Source organism: Astyanax mexicanus, chromosome 16 (genome assembly GCF_023375975.1).
Source record: "Astyanax mexicanus isolate ESR-SI-001 chromosome 16, AstMex3_surface, whole genome shotgun sequence".
NCBI classification, from domain to species: domain Eukaryota; kingdom Metazoa; phylum Chordata; class Actinopteri; order Characiformes; family Acestrorhamphidae; genus Astyanax; species Astyanax mexicanus.
Window position 1 is genome coordinate 29,006,240 of NC_064423.1, and position 8,900 is coordinate 29,015,139.

Sequence of the window (8,900 nt, forward strand, 5' to 3'; positions counted from 1 at the left end):
TTTTGAACAGACATTTTTATGACGTTTTTTGATATTTTAAATTGAGTAGTAAAGTTTAGTAGAGTAACTATGATGGTTCTAATCTAAAGTGATAGACCACTGCCTTTAGGAATTCCAACTGTCAACTTATTCATTTTAACTATTTATTTTCTTTATAAAGAAAAACTTTATTAAACAAAATAGTTTTTGTTTAGGACAAAAACAATTAGTGTTTTTTTTTAATATACACCTCTATCAAGTGTTTAAATAAAAAATAAACTCTTATCAAGAATGCAATATACTAAAGAGCATGTTGTATAAAGTTACATAACTCCATTGCTAGAGATGGCACAATCAGGTTTAGATCAACCTTCTTCTATATAAGATACAGTAACTGAGATGTACTCTACTTGAGCAGGAGTTAAAGGGTTAAAATTTGAACTTTGCTGCTCTGGGGGTTTAGTGTGGAGTGTACTGTGTTATTACCTATACCTATACACAGATTATGACATGGATGATCTAGGTTTAAATCATTTTAAAAGATAAATGAAGACCAGAGAAGATTTATTATTATGAACCACTGCATGGCAACAGAACCAGCATGGCACCTTAGGCAACCATTAGTCCATTGACCTGCTTCGGCCTCCCCTATATACACGCTTATGCTCACACCAAGTCCTTGGAAGATCCTTTCCTGTGTGAGCTGCTAGCGTAATTGGCTCCATCCTGAGTAAATTCACCACAAGGGCAATGTCGCTCTGTAAGAACATAATCACCGATTTTTTTCCTTTCTCCTTGTTGCCTCCTGAAATTGCCCATTTTCTTTAGTAATTTTGTTTCCTCCTGTTCCCCCCCATTCTTGTATCGATTAGACGGGCGTTGTGGATCGATAGATTGCTGTAGATCTGAGAGATTGCTGTACAGCTGGGTGCTACACGAGTCCCCACAACCGCTGCTCCATCAAACTCTCCCCAAATAATACCTCTTGCTCCTTGGTTCAGGGTTGTCCACAACGTATACAATTGACATTCTGAATCCTTGGAACATCTCTTCTGTAGAAGGTGACTCAGTGAATCTCATTTGTCTGCTCGATGTTCATTCACATTTATGCTTTTTAAACATATAGCATACAGCAGATGTGAATAAATGGCTGGAACTAAGGATTGATTGGTTTGTGTTCACTGATGATGAAAACTAATGCAGTAGTATAGAACTGACCTGTTCATACTCCACCCACGTACTGCGTAGACTCTTTATATCTGTTGCAAGGTTACAGCTTTATAGAACATTGCCGAAGCTTTCTACCATTAAAATTAATGAGCAATAATAGTAGCATACAGTAGCTGTACTTTCGTAAATCTCGGCTGTGTACGTTAGATTATTCAAAAGATGTATATTGCATATGTTTACGTACTTGTGTGAATGGTTATTTATCAGTGTAAATTGAGTGTATTTTTGTCGTATACAGGGGTCTAAAAAAGTTTGGGCACCCCTGATCATTTTAATTTTCATGTTCAAGAATGAGTGAGAAAGTTGAAGTTGCATCAGAGCTAGATACTTTAACAAGACAACGACCCTAAACTCTGCTTAAAATATACTAAAGCGTTCATACAGAGCAACAAGTACAACGTTCTTTAAAATATCATCTCAGTCCTCAGACCTGAATATTATTGAAAATCTGTGGTGTGATTTAAAGCAGGCTGTTCATGCTCAGAAACAATAAAACCTGACTGAACTGGAGATGTTTTGTAAAAAAGAATGGTCAAAAATATCTTCAACCAGAAGCCAGTCTCTCATTGGAAGTTATAGGAAGCAGTTAGAGACTTTTATTTCTGCAACAGGAGGATCTACTAAATATTGATGTAATTTTTCTGTTGGGTGCCCAAATTTACGCACCCGCCTAATTTTGTTTAAAGAATTATTACACACTTTCTGTAAATCCTATAAACTTAATTTCACTTGTCAAATATCTCTGTTTGCCTGCTATATGATATATTTAACTGTAGTTGCTGACTAAACAACAATAATTTATAAAGGAAAATCATAAAAAAAATGATCAGGGGTGCCCAAACTTTTTCATACCACAGTAATTGAAGGGTGTGCAGGAATTACTGTATAAGTCTGATTAATGGACTAGGCAGAAAGTTCACCAACATCAGCTAGTTGTTAATAAGTGTTAATAATTATTAGATATACATTAATACATGTTCAATTTGCAAAACAATATTTAGAAATCAAAATGTTTATTTTGAATATACAGAATTAATTATTATTTATTAATTATTATTATTTTACACTCATGAAAATAGCTAATTATACCACTTTAATTAATACTCAAATTATTTAATTTAAGAGCTTACACTGTTGGAAACATGGCAATAATGCTTGACTTGTGCAGCTGCTTAGGCCTCCGACGCCACCAGGGGGCCCTAAACGAACACCAAAATAGATTAGATAGATAATTAGATTAGCTGGCAAGCTAACATTAGATAGGCTAACAAATAATGTTCAAATATACACTTAGATTATTAAAGATATCAGGACTATTCAGTATTTATTCACCAAAACTAGCTAATAATAAGGGTCAATGTTTATTGAAGTTGGTGACTGAAAACAGTGCTTCAGGGATGTAACGTTATGGGTTTATCAGCCGGACTGCATTTCATCCCACACAGGCTGTACAACAGTAAGCTGTAATGTAGTATGTATGTGTAATGTCTTAAAAATATATATTTAATAAGTCCAGAATGACTATTTACAAATAATGCTAATGACGTTACACACACAGTGTACCCTATGTAATGATGAATCATACATACAGCTCTAGAAAAAAAAGAGACCACTTAAAAAGAATGAGTTTCTTTGATTTTATTAAATTAAAAACCTCTGGAATATAATCAAGAGGTAGATGGATGATCACAAGCCATCAAACCAAGCTGAACTGCTTAAAGTTGTGCACCAGGAGTGACATAAAGTTATCCAAAAGCAGTGTGTAAGACTGGTGGAGGAGAACATGCCAAGATGCATGAAAACTGTACTTAAAAAACAGGGTTATTCTAACAAATATTGATTTCTGAACTCTCAGCCATTTTTTCAGCCGTTTCTCATTTTCTGCAAATAAATGCTCTAAAAGACAATATTTTTATTTGGAATTTGGGAGAAATGTTGTCTGTAGTTTATAGAATAAAACCACAATGTTCATATTACTTAAACATTAATTATAAATAGCAAAAGAGATGCTGATTCAGAAACTGAAGTGGTCTCTTATTTTTTTTTTCCAGAGCTGTGATGTATATATATATATATATATATATATATTTTTTTTTTTTTTATATATATATATATATATATAAGTTTATTAAAGGTATATCACTAAAATGAATACTGATTAAAATAATAACAAATATTTTTTTATTTAACAATTTTATTAAATGCACTACAGTTGTTTATTTGTTGCAATTTTGATTGTTAATACATTAAATTCAGTTACAAACTATTCATGGTATAGCTGTTATGCTAGTGTTACATATAAAATAATATATATGATAATAAAGAATTACATGTAAAAGTCTGTAAAAGTTTGACATTTTAAATATCGCAGATTATATTTATATTTGTTTTTGTTTTTTTTTATAACTTTTTTTACTTTTCCAACTTGTCAACAGGTGCTAAGAACAGGAGTATTTATGGTGGAGCAAGGATTGCAGATGGATCTTCAGCTGGTTCAGGTTATGTCTATTATATCTGTTATTAATGTTCTTTATTCCATAACGTATGTAAACATAACATATGGGGTTGTAGGTGTTTTTATACAGCATGTTAAAAGTATAATATGTGTACACTATACACTATAGTACACTATAATTCAGCTGCTTGTGTTAATTTGCATCTATAATGCTATACAGTAATAATGTTATACATACATTTTTGAGGCCTAGGCACGCTCACAGATTGCTGACAGAAAAAAACAATTAAAAAACAATTTTGGGTCTGACTCAGACTCATTAAGATACACGACACAGCTCTGTATGATAAAACTGAGGCTAAGCACATCACTGTCCTGTACTGCGTAATAATTAACGAAGCAGTTAATGAAGGTGTCAAAGGTGCCCACTCTGTCCCTCTGGCTCCTCTGCACCGAGCCGGACAAATAATTATTGTCTTTGCGCTCCAGCTGTGCTATTTTTACCTCCTTTACTGCACTGTGTTATTTTTTTTTCATTGTTCAAGAGCTTCCTTTAAATGTCAGGGCTTGCTTGACTTCATCTGGTGTTTGCTACAGCCTAGTTGGACACTCTAAAGCCCTTGCTGAGTGGGAGCTTAACGTTATCCCCCCCCGGCTCCCCTCACTCCCCCTGCTCCCCGCACCCCTCGCTCGGTCCCTTCCTGATGACTGAACTGACACCATGCTGGAGGACATTATGCAAATGCTAAACTCCCATAACTGAAGCATGTCATTGTTGAGTGTCATTGCCGGTTTGCACCCCTGCTGACGCTTTTTTGGACATAATCGCGTTATTGCAGGGGGAGCGAGTGATCCACGTGAATCCAAATGAGTGATCTATATTTCATAAGCAGGACTGTCAGTTGAATTATGAAAAGAGGAGGATGTTGTGAACATAGGAAATACAGCGCTTTTCTCCTTTCATCCCTTTTGTTTAGTCTCTGATCTCAGTGTCTCTACAGGGGTGAGGTGTGTACATTTAAAGGGCTCACTTTATAGGACAATGCCTTTTCTGCAGTTGTTTTTATTGTTTTTGTAATTTCACAAAAACAAACCAATCTACATATGTATCTGCATATTTGGCCTAATGCCATTTGGGGCTACAGTCACAGTGACACAGTACACTGTAAAAAATAAAATAAAATAAAGGTAAGCACAATAATTCATCATGAAGAAAGATTTTAGCATTTTATTGTAAGAATAGTAATTTACTGTAAATTCAAGGATTCAGTGACTAAAGGAGACTTTATTGTCATTCCCATCACATGTGGTACATAAGGTGGAGAGAAATTGTATTCACACAGTCCAGTTACACCCAAAAGAGCAATTATTAAAATAAGATAAATATAAGATAAAATAAAATAGAATTGAATAAAACAGAATAAAATATATTTCAAGATAAATACACAAAATATAGGGAGCGTAGGCAAGTAGCAACAATATGAAGTTTGCTATAGCAGCGTGGATAAGTGTGAATGAAGAGCAGTAAGTGTCTCAGTGCGAGTAAAGTGTCAGTATTGTAATTGTCCTTGAGTCAGTACAGTGTCAGTACAGTTTGTTATCTAGGTAAAAAGTAAAGGTAAATCAACTACAGAGTATTACAGTTTTTTTGGAGTTAGGTTTGGCATAAATAAATACGTTATAATGCTGTAAATATTCTTTAAAATACAGATATGTAATTTAAATGTTTACCAACATACTAAATTTTATTTTATTGTTTTTATATGTATCGTTATATTTTATCCTTTTGTAACTTTGTGTACTATACACATCTATCTATCGATAGAAATACTAAAAAATATAGTTAGTCATGTTACTGTATATTGACAGTAAAATACTGTCAGCATAGAAGCTACAAAGTCTCTGCATTGCAGTGATCAGCCAGCATGAAGTGATTTTACGGTATGATTTTTTTAAAATAGTAAAATACTTTATAATTTTACTGTAAAAAAGAATTGATTGCAGTGATGCTACATACAAAGCCTAGACTGCAGTTATTAGTCAGACCTGTCTGGGGCGGGGCAAGAAAGTAAATACAGGAAGAAGGTCCTGTGTTCTGGACTAGTATAGTATAGTTTTGTGCAGAGTAACATGGAGAAACAGCAGAGATATCATTTCATTTTAGAAATTTTCTGATTATTAAATAGATCCACAATGTCACTTGCATACCAGGAGTATGTCATTGAACAGCACAGTGGGTGGTAATGATCATGACCAGTGGCATCTGGCTAAAATTTTCATGCAAACATCACATTCCTATTCAATGTGACCCAACAAACACCAATCTTCTACATGTTAATACAACATTCTTTGGTTTCCATGAGACATGCCAAAAGTCATGGCACACAATATTTGATGCTGCTTCACGACTTTTGTCAGGGTACTTTGTAGGAATAAAAAAAAGTGGGAGTTTTTATTTAATGTGTTACTGTATTGAACTAGTTTTGTATAAATACAAGATGAAGGTAGGATATTAGCCCTTTAATCCACTTCCTTCACTGAAAATAAATAAACAATTTCTGAGTTGTTTTTGAGAGGCATGTCCTTGCAAAGGAACTTTTTTCTCTATCACAGCTCAGAACCTGATATTTTGTTCAAGCGTGCAATAACAGGGAACAGTGGAAGGACAGGAATATTACAACCTATGGATCCCTGGCATTTAATCTTATTTATTTGATGCACCTTGCAAAGGATGAGAACCAGTGACCTTGCAGTTATGGCTGAGAAGGCTGCGCAGACGTCCTTCATAACTGCTGAATATTACTGTTATTTCTATACAGTCTTGTTCCTGCACTGGAATGTTATTTTAGATCGTAAAAAAACACAACAACAAAACAATAATTCTGGTTGAATCTGAAGAAAACACTCAAGAGCCAAAAGTTCAGAAGCTCACATGGTTATTTACATGTGCAGTTACATGTGCAGTTACATGTGCAGTTACATGTGCAGTTACATGTGCAGTATACTGATTACTGGTAAATTTTACAGTTACCTTACACAGGCTTGTTTTTTTTTTATGTATCAAACACTTACAAGTAAAATAAACCATTAGCAACAAGTCTTCTGTCCATGAATTACATCGTCCATGCTTAAAAATAAAGGTGTTATAAAAGGTGGCATGAATCAATTTTATTCAAAATAAAGGTGCTACAAAGTGTGCTGCCATTGAAGAATCAATTTTTTTGTATAATATCTATATCTATATCTATCTATATATATATATATATATATATATATATATATATAGATAGATAGATAGATAGATATATGTATAGATATTATAAAAAAAAACTGATTCTTCAATGGCAGCACACTTTGTAGCACCTTTATTTTTAAGAGTTTTGTTCTCATGGTAAAAAGATTTACATGAGGAGGAAAAAATCCGTCAGACTTTAAGTGGAAGCCAATGTAAAATTTAAAGCATTTTTATCAGTCTGTTCATCATGAAATTTTAAACAGTCCTGTCAACATTTATGCGTTAATGTTCACATTGAATCTGTACAATTTTATATGCACATTTTAATGTGTAAATGCAAATGGATCATTTTTAAGTTTAGTTTGATCTCAACTTCCACCATAATTTACCCATTTTACAGGGCCCACGGATGTATTAACAGTTTTATTTAGTGATGTAAACATAGTGATGTTACTGCTGAGTTAAGAGGGTTGATTACTTTTTATTTATGTTGAAATATGGATTAAATCTCATAACTAACACTTAATGTTTTACACCACCCTCCTCTCCGTGTTCTGTCTCTCTCACACATACAGACATACACACATTTTACTTTGCCATGTTTCCTTGTCTACCTGCTTAAATCCCCATTGTTAAGGCCATATTTAAGTATTTTAAGATTATTGTTATGAAGCAGAATACACAGACATGCCAAAAGTCATGGGATGGCAGTATAAAATGTAATAATAAAATATTACCTTAGGGGACAACATAGAAACACAAACAATTGTTCCTAAGTTGAGAAACTGGATAGTTTTGACAGATGGATTAAACATTTCATTGTAAATATTGTGTTGGCATTCAGCATTTCTTTATCTTCAGTGTCATGTATGTACCAGAAATACGTTGTAGAAGCCATTACCACCCACAGTGGACTGCGCAGTGGGCGGTAATGATCGTGACCAGCGGTGTCTGGCTAGAACTGTCCTGGAACAGTTATCAATATGGTAATGATACTAAACACCAAATGCTATCAACATCAAACTATTAACAGAGTCTGTGATGAAACCCTCCTTCTACAGGTTTTTGTTATAATGTTATACAGTTTAATTCTAATTATACAATTTAACATTAAATTACATAGGGAGTAACACAACCATTTCCACTTAATGTACAGTATATCTTATATCATCACTTGATAACTTCATGTCTGCCCTCATGACCTTTCTTGTTCCTGTTCATGTCAATCAAAGACACCTATGGCAAAAATGTAAATGGAATAAAATACTGTATGATCAAAATTGTAAGTATTTTCAGTACAGCTCAGAAGTTATTTAATATGTATGTTTCATTTAATTAGCTAAATCTCACTGGGGATTTAGGCTAAAGGTACTGAAGAATGTAGGTCTGGGATGCAGTGGGAAATTAAATTATACTTTTACTGGACCTCCTAACAAGCCAGCCTACGTAAGAGTGCCATACTGAGTCATAGAGTGACTGACTGATCTGTCCCTGACTGACCTGCTGTTAAAACTCACTTGAAATAAACAGGATACACAATTAGGTGCTGTCCTTATATGCTACAAAACACTATAGATTTAAAAATAACAAATCATTTATTGAAGAAAGCAAATATATGAACTGAAATATATTATGTGTCTTACAGAAAGGATAACCGAATGACAGTGGTGTTTGTCTGCAGTTCAACTTTAAACCCCACCCGATGTCATGTAAGTACATTAAGCAGAAAGCTTAAAGCAGAAAGCAGCCATTGTTTTTTGCCAGTTGTGTTCTATACATTCTACAAGACCACGCCCGCCTCCTTGTTTTTTTCTTCACAGTTAAGATGTTGTTGGTTATATTTAAAAGGGTGCGGCGATACACTGCGTTCCAAATTATTATGCAAATTATATTTTTTCCTGATTTTCCTAAATGGTCGGTGCAAATGACAGTCAGTATAATAAAAGTCCTCACCTGTTAGACTATCAATCAAATTTTATTGAATGACTCCGCCACCTCCTT

General features: G+C 33.9%; 1 long non-coding RNA gene across 1 annotated transcript; it reads left to right on the top strand.

Moving 5' to 3' along the window:
* The first annotated feature begins 860 nt into the window (after positions 1–860).
* Positions 861–8,564, top strand: LOC111192536 (uncharacterized). The gene is made up of 3 exons (XR_002649984.2): positions 861–1,040; positions 3,645–3,707; positions 8,545–8,564. It is a non-coding gene; the product is annotated as an uncharacterized LOC111192536 (long non-coding RNA).
* Positions 8,565–8,900: the final 336 nt, after the last annotated feature.